At 37.6% G+C, this 23138-nt stretch overlaps 1 long non-coding RNA gene across 2 annotated transcripts in view; it reads right to left on the bottom strand.

Annotated features, from left to right (window-relative positions):
- The window catches only part of LOC113624822 (uncharacterized), a 64043-nt gene that overhangs the window by 11754 nt on the left and 29151 nt on the right, over window positions 1-23138 (bottom strand). The window contains exons 3-4 of one of the 2 annotated variants that reach the window (XR_003434472.1): window positions 11166-11272; window positions 8109-8183 (exon numbers count right to left, since the gene is read on the bottom strand). This is a non-coding gene — a long non-coding RNA (uncharacterized LOC113624822). Of the gene's footprint in view, window positions 1-8072; window positions 8184-11165; window positions 11273-23138 lie in introns of those variants that run through there. The other variant, XR_003434469.1, reaches the window with a different exon arrangement.

Below are 23138 nucleotides of genomic sequence, written 5' to 3'. Positions count from 1 at the left end.
ATGGACACTCTCCATAAATTTAATGAGCTAAATCTGCAGCTCCAAAGTTTTGATGAAAATACAGTTTTAATCATGGATATAATATTCAGTATATCAGCTAAAATATACTTTATAACTATTTAAATTTATGATAAAAATTTTAGATGTCAACTCACAAAGGATCTTTCCAAATTATTTTACAGACTACATGAGCAAAAAAGACTGAAGCCACTAGTCTAGGAAGGAATTCCACTAGTCTGGAGCTCTTTCCAGGTCAACTGCATGTGGAAATTCTTGGTCTTTTCTCTTTATCCCTCTCTCTGCACCCAGCCATATACCTGAGTCTCCTAGCCTTGCCATAATGCTTTATCAATCACAGTATTTGAGAGGAGACTTTGTTTCTAGTGTTCAGTATCCCTTCAGCTACCCCCAAATAAAACTAGCCTGAAAGACCCAGAAGAGTCGAGGGAGAAGCTATGGGAGCCAGGCAGAAAGTCCCCAAAGCACTTTCCATATGTCTTGACCATCTTACAGATGAGGGGACTGTAATGAACAGACTGAGCATCTCAACTGTATCGGTAAAAATAATAAACTGGTCTGTCCCAATCTCCCCACAGTACTAACTTAATATTTACTTCCCACTCATAAGAAAGAGAGATGATATTCAACGTCAAACAGCAACAATTCTTTTTAACTTTCTCTTTGTAATGCATTTAATTGACACAATTCTCATATTTGTCCACAATGATCACTCCTGGATGTGAAAATGAGAAGAAAAAACTACATAGATATAGAGAGATAGAGACAGAGATAAATAGAGACAGAGAGATAGAGATAGAGACAGAGAGATAGAGATAGAAATATATAGAATAGCTCCCATTCCCTTTGCTTGATTTATAGAAGGCCAGAGTGGTAAGAATCTCTATTGTTACCAATAAACCTCAGAAAAGGAGATAATTTCTTCAGTAACTCTGATTAGCTATACTAGCCAGCTGGTTTTGCTTTAGACAAAATTTCTCTAATTTTTTTGTGCCATGGCCGCCTTTAGCCATCCAGTAATGTCTATGCAACCCCTTTTTTCTCCAGAGTGGCTGCACCACTTTTTTTTAAAATTGTAGTAGCACTTAACAGGATATCTACCCTTTTTAAAATTATTTATTTATTTATTTGACTGCACCTGGTCTTAGTTGCGGCATGTGGGATCTTGTTCCCCGACCAGGGATCGAACCTGGGCCCCCTGCATTGGGAGCGTGGAGTCTTAGCCACTGGACCACCAGGAGATCTACCCTTTTAACAAATTTTTAACTGTACAATACAATCCTGTTAACTATAGACACTAGAACTGATTTATCTTGCATAACTGAAACTTTATGCCTGTGGAAAAATAACTTCCCATTTCCCCCTCTGCCAGCCCCTGGTAACCACCATTTTACTCTCTGCTTCTATGAATCTGACTATTTCTGATTCCCCAGATAAGTCAGATCATATAGTACTTGTCCATGTGTGTCTGGCTTGTTTTACTTAGCATAATGCCCTCCAGAACCATCCATGTCATCGTAAATGGCAGGATTTCCTTCTTTTTTAAGGTTGAATAATATTCCACTGTATATATAAATCTCATTTTCTTTACTCATTCATCCATCAGTGGACATTCTATATCTTGGCTATTGTGAATAGTGCTGCAGTGAACTTGGAAGTGCAACTGTCTCTTCAGTATCCTGATTTCAATTCTTTTGGAAGTGGGATTGTATGGACCCCTTTGCAGAATACACATAAGAAATGAGTAAGATTGCAAAAGGAGACAATCATCTAGAAATACTGTTATAAAAACATTTTTAAAAGCAATTTTGTGACATAGTAGTATTTGTGCTTTTTTATTAATATATTAAATAGCAAGCGTCAGGAGCAAGAATAATATTTATCATAAGTTTAAAGTAGTGATTAGTATACAAAGTATTTTGAAATATCTGCAACGACTATAATATGTTATTAGAAAATTTATGATTTGGTGAAAAATTCACAGATACTGCTGATATAATTGGGGTTTGCTGCGTATATACATAATAAAAGGAAATGTTAAATTTCAGTTAGAATTTAGTGAAAATACTTACGTTTTTCCCATTCAAATTCACAGATCCCTTGCTCTAGACAAATTATGACTCAGGCAATATTTTGAAGGCCTGCCCACCTTCCTTTTTTGGCCCTCTTTACTCTTCTGGTTGGCTCTTCCTTCCCTGTATACCTACCCTATGGTAGTTTTGATAAGCTGTTGTGATAGCATAGCTCATGTATAATAACCACCATTCATTGACTGTCTACCATTTTGCATACCTTATTTATGTGCCTTATGACAACCGTCCAAGACATTTGATGGAAAAAATAAAAAAAACACAACTGAAGCTCAGGAGGTTAAATAACTTGCCCAAGGCAACAAAGTGGAAGACTCGGTATTTAAAACTCAGGTCTGTATGGCTTAAAACTTACTCCCATTTTCACTACACTCCACTGCCCCCTTCTGGTTTGGAGAAATTTTGCATTTTAATAGGGAGTCTAAAAACCAAATACCTCCAAGAAATAGATTTCTGATGGAATTTCAGGGCATCAGAAGAGAGCTATTTGGAGATAAAGAGTCTTTAGACACTCTTTCAATTTTGCAATACAAGTAATTCTTTTCATCCACCTCCCTACTTCAGAGAGATAAGGAACTGAATCAAACCACAGAAATATATCCCTAATCCTCGTGAGGGCTGCACAAATTTCAGAACATTGTGGACAAACAGAACGCTTCAGTACTTTTGAAGGGAAAAGGGAGATTGTGGGGAGGATATTTTACCCAGCTGCCACTGCAAGCATTGTTCTAGATGCATTCTGGATTTTTTTAATTACTCCAAAGACAGTAAAGAAACTATGATCCTTACTTGATAGAGTAGGAACTGAGTGCCAAAAGGATGAAGAAAAGGGAAGGAAGGGCTCTCCCCATCTGTACAACTTCCCAGTAGCTTTCTGTTGTTATAAGCAGATTCCCCAAATTCTAGAAGGAAGAAAGTACTGGGCAGGGAAAGGAGAGCATCTAAAACATTGTTTCACAGATGAAGTACAAAAACAACTTGAAGGCAGCGCCCTCCTTCTAGACTGTAAACTCCCCAAGGGAAGGGACCGCATCTTTTACACATCTACTCTCCTGAGCAGCTGGAATGGGGTCTGAAACAGGAGAGGCTCACAGTGATTCTTTTAACCATACAAGGCAACACTGGCCTGTGAACTTCCTCTGTAGCTCTTTAGAGGATCCAAGGCATTCTGTCAGTATCGGACACCCAGTGTTTTTAGCAGCTTGATTTTCCAGGCAATAAACTTTGGACAATGCTGTATTCATTAATCACTGAAATGATGCACATCTCTATCTCTTCTCATTATCCTTCTCTCTTACCACGCTTTCTACTATTTTAAGGCAGAACTGGTAAGTATTGTACCCACTGCAACCACTGGATGACAGGCTTCATCTGGCTTTTTACTAATATTTGTCAAGTTCAAATATATGGTATTCTATTGAGTGCATTAGAAAATTAAGATGGATGGGAATGGATTATGTCTAACATCTTTTATACTACAAACATTATAAAAAGTCTCCACTAGTCTCTAACTAGACCTTCTCCCTTATCTAGTGTTAACTCTAAGAAGCCATTTCAGCAACTACTTATCAAGCACCTACTATAAACTCTGTCCTATTCTAGGTGCAAGGAGTAGGGAATACAATGTGATAAGTCAAAGCAGCAGTATAAATAAGCTCTCTGAATCAACCGAGAAGTAACTCATTTTTGCAGTGCTTCCTACTTTTTAAATTGCTTTCACAATACTAGCTCATATTTTTCTTAAGGTCACATCCTCCCCTAGGTGGTAGGTAGAGCAGGTATAATTACCAAGTATTAACAAGTTTGCAAGACTTGCCCAAGTTCTGACAGTGTATCAGTAGGAGAACTAAAGCTAGAGTCCAAACCACAAAGATCTGGCCCAGGACTTGAGTCTCCACTTTCACGATCTATTCCTTTTCCAGGCAGACTGCTTTCCTATATAACCAACGTCATTCAATAACACTGCGATACCTATTCTGAGACCTCACAATCCAACTCATGATGGAGACCCCTGTTGTTCTACATCTCACCCCAAAGTTCCACATGCAATTATTCCACCAGGTTAATGAGTAGAAATGGTTAATGAACTATGAATTCCATACCTAGGGGTTCCACTTATCTATTGCTACATAAATTATTCTGAAACCCAATGGTTTAAAACAACAATTTTACTATGAGTCATGATTCTATCTATCAGGAATTCGGGCTGAGCTTATCATCTATTGATTCATCTATTCCACGTGATGTTGATGGTGATTACTCAGCTATATTTAGCTGGAAGATGGCCTCAATCACATGTCTGACACCTTACAGGGGAAGGAAAATGGCTGTAACACTGGACTTAGCTGGGACTATCGGCCAGAGCACCTGTATGCGACCTTTCCAGTATGGCAGCCTCAGGGTAATCAGACTTTTTACCTGGAGTCTCAGGGCTCAAGAGTGATGAGGTAGAAGCTGCGTGGTCTTTTGTGAACTAGCCTCAGAAGTGACATAGCATCACTTCCATCATATTCTTTTGGCCGATGCAGTTACCAGCTTGCTCAGATCCAAGGAGAGGAGACACAGACCCCTACCTCTCCATGAGAAGAGTGTTAAAGGATTCATGGCCATGATTTTAAACAGTTCCATATGCGTTTCTTATATTAACTTATAATTCCTCCTCTTAGCCAATGGTGGTCAAGAGAGCTGTCTCTGTTCCCATGCCACCCATTTCCTCGTCTCAAGTCACCCAAATTTGCTAGCCTTCTGTCTGTTCTGCACGCTCGGCATGTTCCTGTCCCCTGCAGTGCTGTGTTGGATGGTCATTTCCTGGATCAGGGCCCTCGTTACATAAGGTTCTCAGCCTTCATCCATGGCTGCATGAGGTATACACTAAGGGACTGAGTCCTCATTACTTTTATTAAAAGGCGCTGGTGCTGGCTGTTTAGTGCCAGGAATGGCTTCTCTCTCCACTAGTGCTACTTTTGCATCATTCAGTCCCTGAGGCACTCCTGTTGTTTCCTTGTATGTATGTCAGCTGTGCACCGATCTCTGCCAACTTAGAACTGAGCTCTCAGAGTAGGGTCTTTACCTGTCCTAATAGGATGTTTTGTGTTCCCAACAGTACAGTTGAGACCGAATTGCAAAGTAGATAAGAACACAAGCTTTGGGGTCAAAAAGCTCTGGATTTCTAATCCCTGCTCCACCACTGTGTAATCTTGTCCAAGCTACTTCATATCACTGAGCCTTAGTTTCCTAGTCTGAAAAATGGAGACAAAGATATATACTTCCTGTCAAAGGGGTTAAAAGGTTCTATGTAGACAAAGCAATTATCACATCACTGGTACTTAGTAAATACCCACTAAATGGTAACTACAGTAAGAGTAGCACTACCAGTAGTAGCAATGGTGGTTAACAATATCTGACAAAGGACTATGATGACATAAAGTAAAGGACTCATGAGCATGCAAATGAATTCCTTTTTCTACAGATATATAAACTGGACTTAAAATATGTATGGATATGAGTATGAACATACATACACATGTATAAGTTAAAATATTTATATTTTCCCTAGGTATATTTTATTTATATTTTTTAAATGTCCACATGGGTATTTTCTGTCATTCATTCATACCAGCTTTTCAAGTAACTTTTACCAAGAGAATCTACCTATTTTAAAAAAGCATTCAAATGCTATGGTTGGGCTTGGCATATCACAAAGAATACAGCATGATGAAAATGTCTCTAGAGCATCATAAAGAAACACTTCAATATTTAATACGGGTGGATTTACTCCAAGGGCTGAAACACAGTCTGCCTATCACCAGTTCAGTTTTGAAATACAGTTCTTGGCTCCACTCTGCACTTCAATGAATGTGATCAGTGCAAATTCACAAGATGAATAAATCTTAAAGATATTGAACTAAGTTATTTCCCAACACAAGAACACAGGGAGCAAGACAATCTTGATTAGACGATGCCTGAACTAATATTTCATCTTGGACTAGATGTTGTAAAGTTTCATGTTATTGACTCCCTGTTTGAATCTTCTTTGGAGAAAAGCAATATTCTACTCTGAATTGGTTATTATCACAACATCATCCCCATAGTTAAGATCTGTCAATATTCCTTCATCCGGGAGACGCTTAAGGTCTAAGGTTTTACTGGTCCTGACATGAAGTAATCTGTATCACAATTCACATGCAATTCACATCACTTATACAGTTCAATCTTTCTGAACAAGTGAAAATCCACCCAACAGAGACTATATATACCTGCCATTCATCTACAACTGTGCAGAAGAAACTGGGTGGAGGATAGAGTTAAGGGCATTTTAGAGGGTCTGAAATTTTACTTCCCAATAGGCAGCAAAGGATGGGATGAAACATTGAAAGTTCCTAGGTTTGGTATAAGTACAGTGTATTAATTTCCTAGGGCTGCCATAACAAAGTACCGTAAACTGGGTGGCTTAAAGGAGATTTACTGGCTCATGGTTCTGGAGGCTAGAAATCCAAAATCAAAGTATCAGTAAGATTGGTTCCTTCTAACAGCTATGAGGGCAAATCTGTTCATGGCTCTCTCCTAGTTTCTGGTGGCCCCAGGTATTCCTTGGCTTGTGACAGCATAACTCCAACCTCTGCTTCCATCTTCACATGGCTGTCTTCTCCCTTGTGCGTTTACATCATCTTCCCTCCATGTACATGTACCTCTGTGTCCAAATTTATTTTATACAAAGACATTTGTCATATTGGATTAGGGCCCACCCTTATGACCTCATTTTAACTCAGTTACCTCTGTAAAGGCCCTATTTCCAAATAAGGTCATGTTCTGAGGGGGTTAGGACTTCAACAGATGTTTTATGGGTGACACAATTCAACCCCTAACATTCAATATGTAAAATTGAGAGCAAAACAGAGCAAGGAAATGGCACAGCCATATTACAGCAATGTAGGACCAGGAAAAATGCCAAAGTAATACAAAAGATTATCATTCGTGCCTTCCAAAATTATTTTTCCATTGTTTAGTCTCCTTTTATGCAAGCTACCATTGTTTCACTTTCAATCTCTGTAATTCAAAGCACAGAGAACAATTTGATAACCTTTTTTCCCAGATCTGTCTTGGGATGTCTGGTTCCCAAATAGGTTCTTCTGTTAGGTACAGGATTTCCCTGAGCTTTCTATATTTGTTATTTCTTTAGCAAAAGGGTTTGGAATAACTTGCAGTCAACAGTTCTGTATCATATTTTGCTGAGAATAATAGATGTGTATGGTGATTATCATTAGACTTGAGTTAGTTATAAATTGACAAAATCCTTCCAAACATTGGAAAATTGATCTCATCTTTCTCAGAAGAATGTTTTTCCTCTCTTCACCTCTGGCCTCCAGCTTCTTAGAACCAACACCATTCAGGGAGGGTTTAAATAAAGAATCTACAGCATTTATGATGTTCTTAGGCCATAAATAATGCCTCTGCCAAGGACTGGGCTCTTAGAAATGGACTTTTGCTTTCTCTCAAGTATACTGCAAGGAGGAACACTATGAATCTGGGAATATCTCCTTCCTTTGCCAAAAGTATATGTTTTAAGCTTTGGAACCTCCTAAAGGACTAGCCGGCAAATACTGTATGAGAAATGTAGGACAAGAGACCAAGTAATAGAAATCATATCTGAATCCAATTTTGGATATGTGTGAGATTTTGAGATTGTACTCTACAGTAGAAGCAATACCATATAAAGTAGAGCCAATGTAAGAAATGCTTAGACTAATCTTTGTAACTGCATTTTCCCCCTAGATTGGATGGAGTTTTGAATATTCCAAAGTCAGAAGAGGAGCCACGATTCAAGAGATATGTAAAGAAACCTTGGAAGAAAATGTCTAGTCTCCAGAACTAAGAGTTAACAGAATTATAACTAATTCTAACAAATTTGAAAACCAAATACCAGAATCAGAGGACCATATAGTGGTATCATATTTTTACCTGAGTAATTGATATTATAGAAAATCAAGTTGTGGAAGATACCTTTGCAGCAATCGCAGCCCTAGATTCATGTTCAATATGTGGATTTCTGGATCTTTCAAAGGGTGCCAACATGTGCTAAATGAAAGAAAAAGAAATATTAGAATCATCTTCCTCAAACCTGACCTACTAATTTCAGAGATAAAAGTCACTTAGCTTAACGGTTGTTTGGCTGCTTGGGCTAGAGTAGTGGCTTTAGATATTTTTCTTTCAAGTGAAATTGTAGCTTTACTGTAATACATTTTATGGCATCTCATAACATTGATATGGTGTAATAACTACAGTTGTGTTACATGATCTCAAAACTAGGACAGCCCTTACAGATTGTCTATCTTTTCAAAGTAGCTTTTACATACATGATCACTGTATCTCAGGTTACTAACTCAAAAGAATACGGAGGTCCAGAATGGATGTGTGACTTGCCCAAACTCACCCACAAGGCAGAGCCAGGACCTTGCCCTCCATGCTCTCTGCATCCTCTTTTCCATTTCTATTTCACATCCATATCACCTCCAAACACTTTGCTCAAATACTTCAGCATCTGAGTCACAGTTGCTCTCTCTCCCCAATCTTCAGCCATCATTCTCAGTAACAGAATCATCCAAGCTGATGACTAGAAAATTTCTCAACAACTCTCATCCTCAACTCCATCACACTTCAGCCACACTTGGATTTTCTCATCACTAAGAACTGCTTACCTCTGAAATCTCTAGTCAGTTTTCCTTTTCTGGCACAATTCTGGCACGTTCCTCTCACATATCTACTTAATCTGCCTATTGCAATAATCAGTCAGTCAAAAGAATACCAACTGAGAACCTACTGCACCCAGGCCTGGGAAATCAGTGTAAGGCCAGCTAACCATGGGCCTAGCGCCCTCTTGGACCCCTTGTTCAGGTAGCAGCTCACTATACACCAGTGCACACCTGCTCTGAAGGCCTCAACTGTCTCCTCAGCAATGGATGGTCACCCTCTCTAGCATCCTAAAATCCTTCAGTTCACTGATCGTCCATCATTCCAATCCCCAAATCCAGGTCACTTCATTGTTCACATTCTCTGCTCCCAGACTACCTTGCTGCTAGATAAGATCATAAACCTACAATGACTAGTTCCACCACAAATTCAAATTCTTCAGCTTGATCTAAGAAGTTTAAATTACTTCAAAAGACCCAGAGAGAACCAAAAAATGGATGGAAGTCTTAAAGACGCAGATTTTTGTTGACACAAGATAGCAATTTATAACCAGGTCAGCTAACCAGGAACAGAATAGTAATGAGCTATTGGTAGCATAAGTAGAGTTCAAATCAAAGGTTCCCAAACATGACTGGCTTTAACACCTGAAGAGAATTATTAAAATACAGAGTCCCAAGTCCTACTTCAGACCTACTGGATCAGAACCTCTGGGAGGTGTATTTCTAAAGCTCCCTGATAGATTCTGATACAGCTAATTCACAGGCTGATATTAGGGTCCCACTGGGCTATACTCTTGGCCATACTTTTTTCCAGGACACAATGAGAGGGATTTCTTCACTAAAGAGGAGTCTGGACTGAATTGTCTGCCTTTATATTTTATTTCTTCTTCTTTCTCCTCTACCTGAACCTGAAATCTGTTAATGTTGTCTGTTCTCTGTCCCACATATGGCTCTTAGAACTCAACACACTGATGCAACTCGGGAGCACAATCCCTGCCCAGATCAGCTGTGTGAGTCCAGGGTTCCCGCCAGTCTAGAAATGACAGTGGTGGATGCACATGCAAATCCTACTTATTCCACCTCTGCGGACATGAAGCACCACAACTTCTCTTAATTTTCCCCCTGACAGGGATGGGCTGACCGCTCTTTATTCTCTTCTGCCCTCTTGCCTCATTTGTAATGACTTTATGTAGCCAAAATGAATGTTTCTTCATTTCTGCCCTTCTAGCAGAAGTAAAAGCAAGAAGAACATCACATCTTTGCTGGACTAAACACTTAAATACATTTGTTGCTGCAGTGGCCGCTGTGGACTCTGCCAAGGTGCAGCTTATGTCACTGTTTTGAAACATCTTTATGGTCAGTGAAAAGATCATTACCTCCAGTGATGGTAAGATTCAAATAGCCAGTTCCAGTAACATCCCTGAAGATAAGTCATAGTCTGATCAGTTGATTTATAATAAATCTCCCCTATGTGTATCTTGATAAAAGCAGACTTTTCAGGATTTTTTTAAGTTCCCTATCAAGGCTTTCCTTTTCATATTTTTCAGTTGCCAAATTATATAAAGTTATAATTTTCCTCATTTACTATGGATATGATTGACTACATAGTCCTTAAAAAAGTTACCTGCAATTAAAATTACTTGACCCCAATTTCATATACACACAAAAAATAGATAATACTCTAAATGCTATCTCATCTTGTCGTTTTTCGTTGAATTACAAAAGGTTTCACACAGGTCAGCATTGCTGGTGCCTCCTTACTTTCATTTCTGTAACAATCTTCTTTATTATTAATAAGGTGATGGCAATAAAAGTAATAATAATGTCTGCATTTTTTTCCCAAGAGCACAAACGTCTTGGCTCTGAGTACTAACATGCACTAAAATATATGACAGATGCTGTGTATCTTTCTTTTTTTTTTTTAGCATCTTGAATGTCTTAAACAATTTTCCTTTAGTTACTATGGAAGTTCCTAACAATCCCAGTTACTAAAGGCAAGAGATTGGTAAAAAAAAAAATTAAATTTTCCTTCTTTCCTTTTGTCCTTTTAACAGAGCGGCCTCACATTTTCGATCTTTCAAGTCTCATATACACATCACAAATTATTTGAAATTTGAATGTTATTAGAGAAATAATTCTGTTTTCTTCTCAAGGAAGAATAAAAACCTAATTTATGTAGGAGTTTTTCTAACAGGAGAAAATGGTCATGACTTATGGAGACGTAAGCTATGTCTTTGAGAAAAAGCTGGGCTTCAGGCCCACAGTCTGGACTATTCTCTTCTCACCCAGATTCATTCACCATATTCTTCCCTTATTAAATCAGCCTTTTGGAAATGTTACTTCTCTTTGAGTCATCTGGTAGACCACTTACCATCAAAGAAATAGACTTTGATTTGTTGGTTATTTCTTTCTAGGCACCAAACTCACGAATCCAGAGGCAGCCACAAGACGAATGAGTCACCAGGTGCACATCAAGTTCTGAAGTACAGAAAGATAAGAATGATTAAATAAAAGCCCCCATTTGGTTCAGATTTTATTTTTTATTCATTTCAATTTGTTAAACATTTATAGAACTTTTAGTGTCCTGGAATAAGTTTCCTTGAAAATTGAGCCTGGGGCAAGTCTTAAATTCTAAGCTTTACTGGGAGATATAATTCCAGGGCAGTGTGAGTGATAGAAAAGAGAACGGAAGCAGGTAAGATTGGGAAGCACATACAAGGTATTGTGTTACAAAATTAGTCATTTCACAAAGAGACACAGTCTCTTGGGATAAGCTATACAGAAAGCTTTCTCTTGGTATTGTCCATCAAGGGGTGGAAAAGAGAGATAAATTAACCATTAGCTTCCTCCCATCTATTATATCCCGCAACCATAAGTTGCCATCTAGCAACTGGAGTGGAAGAAGAAATTCAGAGCTCTAGAGAGACATAAAGGCCAGAGAATCTGAGGTGGCACAAAAGAGGTGTCTTGATACATTTATCATGTACAATGAAAGTCCTTTTATAGTACATTTCCTAGTCAAATATGACTATCAAAATTAAAATTAAATATATCCTACCTGTATTTTCAAATCACAACTAAGAAAAAAGTAACTTTTGATCACTGGTTGCCTTTGAAGAAGACATATGTAATAGTATATAATTTTTTTAGGAATTGTTTTTACCTGTGAATTTCATTTCTAGTATTGCTAAACAATAAACGTCAATCAAAGAAAAAACAGTTGATTTTTCTAGAGAAGACTGCTGAAGCCTCTCTAGACTAGCAGAATTAATAAATATTAAACAGAAGCGTCTAAGGAAACATTCAAAAATCAAGTGAGTTCTCTAGGTGGTCACCTATGGGAAGGTGGTTAGGGATGACTCTAACTTCCTTAACAAAATGTGAGTATCATGTCCACTGTTATGGGAGAAGGAGGGAGAAATTTAGGAAGAACAGATTACTTCCTTCATTAGTATGCAAATAAATTATTTATATGCAAATAATATGAGCAGCACTGTGGTTATAATACTTGGTCTTACAAAGAAATCGTTTAAATTCATCTGCCTGGGGGAAGAAAAAAAGCTTTTTTTTTTACTATCCTACCAAACTTTCTACTGAATTATTTGGGCCAGAATAACTCTGCATCTGATGTAATCTGAACCAGTATTGTTGGACATATCTTTAATTGTGATTAAAACACTTCAGCTCAGTCTAATTTCTTTCTGCTTCAAGGGTGTCCAAATGTCCTTAAGGACAGATAACTCCATCCATAACTACCATCACCATTACCACCATTAAGTATTTGGATAACATAATATCTGATGTTAAAGAAGTCATTTATTTGAAAAGCATAGAAGACAACTTAATTCTGCTATGTACCAAGTCTTACTTGCCATGAATTAGCAGTTCAAGGTGCTTACACTCTTAACCCCAAATCTTTGGACTACTTTTATTTTCAGTTCGTCCAAAAATTCTCGAAAAAAATCTATTACTTACATGTGGTAATTCTCTACCTACAAGGAGAATAAGGAGTCTGCTCAGGCCATCCAAAATAGTAATAGAGGACCTTATCTTGTTATAGGACTACTCCACACAAAAGATGTCCTAGTTTGCTAGGGTTGCCATAACAAAGTACCACACACAGACTGAGTGGCTTAAACAACAGAAATTTATTGTATCATTTTCCAAAAACCAGGAGTACAAAATCAAGGTGTTGGCAGGGTGGTTTCCTTCTGAGTGCTGTGAGGGAAGGATCTGTTCCAGGCTTCTCTCCTTGGCTTGCAGATGGCCACCTTCTCCCTACGTCTCCTCACAATGTCTTGCCTCTATGCATGTCTCTGTGTCCAAATTTTCCCTTTTGGTAAGGACAACAGTCATATTGGATTAGGGTGCATCCTAATGATCTCATTTTAACTTGATTACCTCTGTAAATACCCTCTCTCCAAATAAAGTCACATTCTGAGGTACTAGGGTAAGGACTTCAACATATGAATTTGGAAGGGGACACAATTCAACCCATAACACTCCCTAACACTCTTGCATTTTGGTTATATTATCTGCAAAGATGGGTTCCACTGGGGTAATGGCAAAGGTCAGAATGCAAGCTCCAGTGTCCAGTCACAGCCCCTGGCTAACTGTGAGACCTCAAAAGAGTCACCCAACCTCCTTAAGCTCCATTTCTTCACCTGTAAAATGGGAATGATAATAGTTCCTACCCCACAGGGTGGCTGTGAGGAGTAAACTGTCAACCACGTGAAGTGCTTAGCCCAGTGTCTAGCACATAGTAAGTGCTCCTAATACACTAGCTATTGTTAGCATGAATTTTTTAAAATTAATTTTTTTTGGAGTATGGTTGCTTTACAATATTGTGTAGCCTCCACTGCACAACTATTAGCATGAATTATTAACCTAAAATGATCAGTCTAAACTGAAAAGTAAAGCTCACAAACCCAAGGGTGGGAGAAAACAGTTTCGAGCTTTCCTCTCTCACCAATTTACAGCCCCCTCTACTTAGGCTGCCTTTTAGATTAAGGTGGACTCTCAGAGCCAAGTTCTCAGGAATGGCTGATTTAGAATTACAGTGGCTGATCTCCACATTATTCCACCTTTAATGCTACAAGATTTCCTAAGAGGCAGAGCTGAGGTCACTGAATTTACTGACCAAATGTCCTACTTTACATGGTGTCCTTTATACTGAGATATTGTGCTCCACAGCTTTCTTCTCATAATAACTGCTTTTCCATATCTCAGAAAGTCAGCTCTACTCTACATATCTTATTTCAAGCAGTTCATATTTTCTCTTTTGTTCAGCCAAAATTAGATTACCAATTTTTTTGCGTATGTGTGATTGTGGTTGAAGTTTTTTCCCCAAAACCTTCCTTTACAAATTCATTAATATTCATGGAGTTTATATATTAAATTTACATAAGTCTGTGATAAGAGGGAAGTCTCTGCTCCCAAGATTCTAATCTTACATTAGGAGGCTCTGAGGCTTGTTATAAATATTTGTTTTTATTGTTTTGTTTTCATGCTTGACTTATCTCCTACCTTTTCGTGGAGCCAGGAATAAAAACAAAAAGATCCGGGCAGTGGATAGGTCTCTGACCACCCCAATGAGCCTCCTTTCTTGGTGTATCTCAGAACTACTCAGTCTGACATGCTCAAGAGATGTGCTTTCTGGGAGAAAGTCTACAACGTTATTAAAGCGTCTAGGGCTAATTTATGACTTTTGTGGTCCCCTCTATTAAAAATAAAAAAAAAAATAATAATAACTATACTTTTCAACTGCACTGGTATAAGGATGTATATACTAATGTTATATACTGAAATATTTTCTTCAACCTAAAACCTTATTTTATTCTTCTGATTTTAAAAGAAATTAAAACAATTTCATGGGCCCCTAGAAGTATTGTGGGCCCTCGGCACTGTATCTACTGTGCCTAATAGATGTCGGCCCTGAAAGCATGAGAGGAGCTATAGTATTTCATTTAAGGTTCCTAGTTGTTGACTACCTTAACCAACACATTATATGGCACCAAAGATGCACTTGACTTTTATAACCCTTCTGTTAGTGGCTACAACCTAAAGTCCTATAAGAAAGAAAAGAAGACACAGGCCTATGGGGCTCTGTATTCCAGTGTACAGTTAGAGCAAGGATTACACAAACTCTCTGCACATATTCATACTTATCACATCTCAGTTTTAAATTCTCTCTGAATTTCCTTTATAGTTGTATAAATATAAAAAATAGCATTTGCTGCTTTTTAAAGTACACCTTTCATGAATCAAAGTTACTGATGAAGAAAGGAAACTAACATTTCCTGAGAACATACTATGTATCAGGCATTGTCTTGGGTGCATTCACATAGATAGTCCAGGGGGACAAAGACTATTATCCTCATTTTTATGTATAAGGATGGAGACTAACTAGGTCAAGTAACTTGCCTAAGATAACAGGATTTAGTAATGGTGGAGCTAGGATTCAAATCCAGATCCTTTTGATGTCAAAGTCAATGCCCTTTCCATATACCCTGAGAAAACCATAATTCAAAACGACTCATGTACCACAATGTTCATTGCAGCTCCATTTACAATAGCCAGGACATGGAAGCAACCTAAGTGTCCACTGACAGATGAATGGATAAAGAAGATGCAGCACATATATACAATGGAATATTACTCAGCCATAAAAAGAAATGAAATTGAGTTATTTGTAGTGAGGTGGATGGACTTAGAGACTGTTATACTGAGTGAAGTAAGTCAGAAAGAGAAAAACAAATACCGTATGCTAACACATATATATGGAATCTTAAAAAAAAAATGGTTCTGAAGAACCTAGGGGCAGGACAGGTATAAAGATGCAGACGTAGAGAATGGACTTGAGGACATGGGGAGGGGGAAGGGTAAGCTGGGACGAAGTGAGATAGTGGCATGGACATATATACACTACCAAATGTAAAATAGATAGCTAGTGGGAAGCAGCCGCATAGCACAGGGAGAACAGCTCGGTGCTTTGTGACCACCTAGAGGGGTGGGATAGGGAGGGTGGAAGGGAGATGCAAGAAGGAGGAGACATGGGGATATATGTATATGTATAGCTGATTCACTTTGTTATAAAGCAGAAACTAACACAACATTGTAAAGCAATTATACTCCAATAAAGATGTTAAAAAAAAGAGGTTACTGGATCCTTAAAGCATATATTCTCAAGGAAGTAGTCTTAAATAAGGTCAAAGGTTTATATACAAGTATTTTTGCCACAGTGTTATAAAAGCAAAAATGTTTCTAAAACATGGAAACAACCAAAATATCCAAATATAGTAAAGTTAGTCAAGTAAATGATGGTATTCCCAATTCAATAAATTTCACGAAGCCACTAAAAATAATCTTTTTGAAAAATATTTAGTGACATGGAAAATGCTGGTAATGCAATGTTGAGTGAAAACGCTGACACAAAACTGTACATGAGTTTGACCCCAATTAGATAGAGAATTTTCTTAAGAATACTGTTGTGATTATCTTCCCTTAGGAAGAGACCATTAGTCATAATGAACATGTTTTAGTTGATAATGCTCTGCTTTCAGCAAATAAATTAGAGAAAACTTTCATGTATCAGCATTACTTGGCTTAAAGAATGTTTCAATTCCTACTATTAGTTCCCTAAGCATAAGAAAGGAGGTGAGTCAATAATAATTGGACTCCACTTCTCTGAGTAGGTCTTAGGAGTAAATAAGCCAATGAAAAGTAACATCCATTTCTGATGTAGTAACACTGAACCAGTGGGGAGCCAGCGACTGCTCATGGACCCCTTGCAAAGCCAATGTTCAAAAGAAAATGAAAAATTATACATCTACCCCATCTAGAAAGAAAGAAATCACAGTCATAGCAGTAGTTATCGCTGAGAAATGGCACTATGGATAATTTATTTCATTGTTATGTTAATAGGCATGTGTCACTTTGATAATTATGGGAAAATGTTTTTGTTTAATTGGGTTTGTTTGTTTAAATAAAGGAGCCAGTGCTTAAGACTGTGGAGTGCAAGAACAGAAAAACCAAAAGAGATTCAGAAATGCCTTCCGATTCAGGATATAAAGGCTTGATAAAATATAGTTTACAGTGTAGTCATATTTCATAGACTTTCCAAATAAAGAGGATTATAGACATTTTAGACATTAAAGAAACCTAGGTAGGTAATTTTCTTGGGCTTTTCCCAAAGACTCTGTGTAGAATAAAGTAGAAGAGTGAAACAGTGCAATCTCTCTAACAAATCTTCCTCAAAATTCTAAGATGGCTTTCAATCAGCACTGTCAGTATAATAATGCAATACAAGAACATTTCAAAATTTCAATTACTAGTCCAAAACAAGCAAAACACAAGTTATAAAAAAGGAAAATACACAGTATTGCTGTGACAGTTCTGAAAGACACTGAGTTCAGGCCCATCCTTTTCTTATGCAAGTTCTCAAATCATCATTCTATAGATCTCGACACTACAGCTACTTCATAAATGCTAATTGGACTATAACGTTACTATAATGATTTGTAAAAATGAACATGGAGTCTCCTAAATTAGCAGTCTCCACTTTCTGTCAAAATAGTCAACAGGTAAATTTCATTTTGCAATAAAATTTCTATTTCTATTATTTCAGTTAAACCAAATGGTAATGAAATGAAAATTTACAATGCCTGATGTGGCCAGAGTTAACCCAGTCCCGCCCACAGTCTTCATGTGGAATTGACTGTGGCCTTCCTCCCTGCTCCCAACTTTCCCAGGAGAAACGGGCACCTGTGGACCTCCCAAATCTTCTTGTCAACGCTAACAAGAATTTCCCTGGATAATTATGTGAAGCTCAAATAAAATTAAATATAAATCAGACATGCTCTGGAAATCAGAAATACTGATAAAAAGTAACTACTAAGAAAAGTTTATACCACAATCTACAGAGCATTGGTTTCTATTGTAGCAAAGGATGCATAATATATGGAAAGGGGTTAACAAAAAAATTCATATTATATGTTTTTGCAATCTTTGACATGTTCATGGTTTTTTCTGATCTCACGCTAGAAAGCTTAGTCCTCCTAATTTGTATTTAAACCTTTGCATTGCTAGGTGACCTGAAACTGACCGATTAAGCATCCTGAGGCCCCATGGCCTTATCAGAAAAATTTATTTAGCAAATATTTATTAACCAGTCACTCTGTGAAATGCACTATTGAATAAACAGGTGTTGAAAAATATTCATTTATTTAATCAGTGGCAATTTTAAAACAACTTATTTGTTTTTTGTTGCCCACTAGCCATTCTTCCTCAAAGCCTTCTCTACCCAATAACATATGAAAAGTAATAAAATCCAAATGTTAAAAGATCATTACCATAAAGTTTTTAACTTACTCATATTTTCTGATTCTATTTTCAAGTACAGAGCTTGAGAATATATACGGTATAACAATGCTAAACTTCAAATCAGTGAGGTGTCAATTAATGAATGCTTAGAAACTTTTTCCCCCAGTTTTATTAAGATATAATTCATGTATAACACTGTATTCATTTTACATGTGTAACATAATGATTTGATATATGTATATATTGCAAAATGATTACCAAAATAAGTTTAACATCTATCATCTCACATGCTTACAATTTATTTTTCTTGTGGTGAGAACTTCTAAGATCCACTCTCTTAGCAAGTTTGCAATGTATGATACAGTATCATTAACTATACTGTTAACCATATTGTTAATATATATTGTTAACTATACTGTCACCATGCTGTACATTATATCTTCAGAACTTATTTCTTTTTTTAATTAATTAATTTATTTATTTATTTTTGGCTGCGTTGGGTCTTCATTGCTGCTCACGGGCTTTTCTCTAGTTGTGGTGAGCAGGGGCTACTCTTCGTCGCAGTGCGCTGCTTCTCATTGCCGTGGCTTCTCTTGTTGCAGAGCCTGTGGCTCTAGGCATGCAGGCTTCATTAGTTGTGGCTCTCAGGCTCTACAGCGCAGGCTCAGTAGTTGTGGCGCACCGGCTTAGTTGCTCCGCGGCATGTGGGATCTTCCCAGACCAGGGCTTGAACCCACGTCCCCTGCATTGGCAGGCGGATTCTCAACCACTGTGCCACCAGGGAAGTCCCAGAACTTATTTGTTATTTCTTATAACTGGAAGTTTGTACCTTCTGACCAGCTTTAACCATTTAAAAAAGCTCTTTAAAGACTCTAAATGGTAAGACATCTACATATTCAGCAACATGATATATATATATATCAACTATATATATGTATATGTATATATATATATATATATATAGTAACCTCTAATTGTACTGAAAATCTTCTTGTACAAATATGAATGCACCCTGAGTTTCCCCAGGCCTCCCCAGCCTCCATCCAGCAGGACCTCAATACCCTCTAAAGTGTTCTCAAGTCCTCTGGAGGTCCAAGTGCTCTCTGAAGTCAGGTACTTCTGGAATTCAGGTGTTTTCTTGAATAATCTCACAACATCTGTGGTGGCTCTCTCCAACATCTGCTGAGCACTTCCATTTCACCAGGCACTGCTGTCATGTCACCAAGCTTGCACTCTACCAGACCACACTGCTGCTCTTCTGCCACCAGAGGTGCCAGAGATGTGTAGTGAGACTCTATTACTGGGACAGGCATGCCTGGCTCCTCCTTTCTTTAAAATGAGTTCTCTCCTTGGAAGCTCCCCAGTCCCCCTTACAAATCTTCTTTAGGGCTGTCCCATGCATCTACCAAATGTGTCCACGTATATTTAAACTCTAGCCCAGGCTCAAGCAGAGATCCCCATATACATTCATCACCCCACTGAAAAGCTAAACAAAGGCACTAACTTTGGAAGAAGAAAAATACCTTTTTAGTTTCCTCTAGAGAAGGGCTCTTTGGTTAAAGTTTTGGGTTTATTATTTTAAGAGAAATAATTTTTTAATTAGAACAAGTTATTATATTTCTTCCTTTGGTATCAATTTTCACCAAAATAATTTAAATTATGACCCTAAAATTCCCATTTGTCCACTCTCCCAGAGTAAATGAGTAAGTAAACCAGGCAAACAGAACCAATTATATTTAAAGATGTCACAAATGGCTTGCAAAATAATTTAACCATTTTTAATCTTTTGGGCCCTTACAAACAAGGAATGAGAGAGTAGTTTAGGAATGCTCTTTCTAAGATTAGTAACATACACAAGAGTTCTAGTAACTCTCCTCTGTCCCACCAGATAATTTTCACCTGTCTAAAAGGAAGCACAAGAAGAAATTGACAGTGGGTCTCAGGAGAGCTGTTTTTCTCTGCTGATCTCTTCATTCTGTACATTTGTTCCCCCACACAACAGTTTTCTCAGGGGTTATCAATCTTGGCAATGACAGACAGCCTTTTCATTCCACAATTCATTTTAAGATCAACAGTTTTGAAACATGATACCAATTCTTTCCTTATCCCCTCACTTGTTTAACCACCCCCTGATTCTGGTGAATATGACTGGGCTACTTGTTAGCAAGAAATCCTGATTTCATCACAAAGCAGAATCTCCTTTACATTCTCAAAAAAGTCTTGGTTCGCATTTTGAGAAGCAGTATAGCATGGTAGGCAAGAACACAGACAATGGAAATAGATCACGCAGACTTCAAATACCAGATTTTCCACATATTATTCAATAGTTGTATAACTCTGGGCAAGTTACTTTAACTCTCTAAACTCCAGTTTCCTCATTTTCATAATGGGGATGATGATAATAATAGGGCCTACCTTGCAGGGTTGTTTTTAGGATTAAGTGAGTAATGGATGTAAAGCAGTTAGAAGAGTGTCTGGTACATAACAAGCATTAGTTGTTGTTATTAATACTTCAGAACTATTCTGTTGAGTACATGAGGAGGCAAAGCAGGCATGACAGGACACCAAACACCATTATCTTACCCTAAATCTAAACGCACTCTCTGGATATTTGATTGGTGGCTATTGAGTGACATTGAGCAAGTAACTCTCTAAACCTTTGACTCCTCATCTATAAAATGGTGATAATTGAAAAAAAATACAAGTAAATTACTTGGCAATGACCTGACATGCAGTAAACATTAATATCCCCACTCCTATGCAAAATTAAACTGGAGGTCCAGCCCAGTCCAATAAAGCAAGAGAAATAAAATGTATAGAATTTCAGAAAGAGACGGACTTCCCTGGTGGCGCAGAGGTTAAGAATCCGCCTGCCAATGCAGGGGACACTCGTTCAAGCCCTGATCCAGGAAGATCCCACATGCCGCAGAGCAACTAAGCCCGTGCACCACAACTACTGAGCCTGTGCTCTAGAGCCCACAAGCCACAACTACTAAGCCCGCTCGCCTAGAGCCCATGCTCCGCAACGAGAAGCCACCGCAATGAGAAGCCCGCGCACCACAACCAAGAGTAGCCCCCGCTCGCCACAACTAAAGAAAGCCTGCACGCAGCAACAAAGACCCAACACAGCCAAAAATAAATAATAAATTAATTAATTAATTTTTAAAAATACCTCAGAGTAATGCTATTAAAAAAAAAAAGAAAAGCAAAGAATTTCAGAAAGAGAACAAACCTATCATTATTCCAAAATTATGTGACTGTCTACAAATATAAATTGTTAAAATAACAAGTTTGTTAAATATGCTAAATGTAAGATAATTATGCAAAGTCTATTGTATTTCTATATACCAGTAATGAGCAGAAAAAAATTAGATGTCATTTCTTATAGCATCAAAAATATGACGTACTGGGCTTCCCTGGTGGCACAGTGGTTGAGAGTCTGCCTGCCGATGCAGCGAACACGGGTTCATGCCCCGGTCCGGGAAGATCCCACATGCCGCGGAGCAGCTGGGCCCGTGAGCCATGGCCGCTGAGCCTGCGCGTCCGGAGCCTGTGCTCCGCAACTGGAGAGGCCACAACAGCGAGAGGCCCGCGTACCAAAAAAAAAAAAATATATATATATATATATATATATATATATATATATATATGACGTACTTAGAAATAAATCTAACAAAAGATATATAAGACCTTTAAGGAGAAAAGTATATACCTTTACTGACAGATATTAAAGAAGACTTTAATTAATGAAGAGCTATACAATATGATACTTTTTAAGAAGGGAGGGGGGTATAGAACCTTAGATCAATGGAACAATATAGAGTGTTCCGAAGCAAACCCACACATAAATTGCCATTTAACATATGACAGTGGTGCTACTGCAGATCAGCGGTAGATGATGAATATTTTTCTCAGTAAGTAGTGGTAGAACAATTTGTTTTCAATATGAAAAACTTAAATTAGACTCCTACCTCACACAGTAAACAAAAATCAGTCCAAGGTAAATTATAGACTTAAATGTGAAAGGCAAGAAAATAAAACAGAAGACAATATAGTAGAGCATCTTTATGGTCTCAAAGTAGGAAAAGAGTTCTTAAACTAGACATAAAAAGTTCAAATTACAAAGGGAAATGTTGACTACATTAAAATTAATGTCCTCTATTGATCAAAAAGTGTTATAAAAGGTGAGGAGACAAGTCCAAACTGAGAGAAGATAGTTGTAACACATTATGTAACAGAATGCAAAATGTACTTTTAAACTTCTACAAATCAGCAAGAATGACAAACAACCAAATAGAAAAATTAATCACAAATAGCCCACAAACACAAGATGTTCAACCTCATGGCAAATCAGGGAAATTAAACACATGGAAGACCTTTCCAAAACTGCCAGACTTAAGAAGTGTGATACAACCAACTGTTCATGAGATTGAGGAGCGATGAAAATGCTCATACTCTGCTGGTGAGAATGTAAATTAGTACAACATTTTTGGAAAATAGCTTGGCATTACCTAGTAAAATTAAGCTTGCATATATACTCTGTGATCCACTCCCAAGTATATACCCTAGAGAAATCTTGTATATGGACACCAGGAGATATGTAGAAAGACGTGTATTACAGCATTGTTTATTGCAGTGAAAACTGGAAAACAATCTCAATGCATTCAACAGACTAGATCAATAAGTTGTGGTATATTTTCATAATCAAATACCATACAGCAATAAAAATTTAGTATAGCTATAAACCAACATGAATGGATCTCAAAAATAAAATGTTAAATTAAAAGAAACAAGTCATCAGAGAATATGTATGGTATGGTTTCATTTATAAAGAGTTTTTAAATGGTTCAAACTAAATAATACAATGTTTAAGGAACATACAAATAGGCAATGAGGACCATAAAGAAAAGTAAGTAAAGGATTAACAAAGTTCAGAACTTTGGCTACTTCCAGAGAAGGAGAAGAACACACAGGGGACTTCTGGGATACGGTAATGTTTTTTTTCTTAGCCTGGCTGCTAAAA

This window comes from Aethalodelphis obliquidens, unplaced genomic scaffold (assembly GCF_003676395.1).
Source record: "Aethalodelphis obliquidens isolate GAN/ISIS:26980383/991018 unplaced genomic scaffold, ASM367639v1 scaffold2, whole genome shotgun sequence".
In the NCBI taxonomy this organism is placed as follows: Eukaryota; Metazoa; Chordata; class Mammalia; order Artiodactyla; family Delphinidae; genus Aethalodelphis; species Aethalodelphis obliquidens.
Note: the sequence above shows the minus strand (reverse complement) of the source record. Positions and strands in the feature narration are given on the sequence as shown.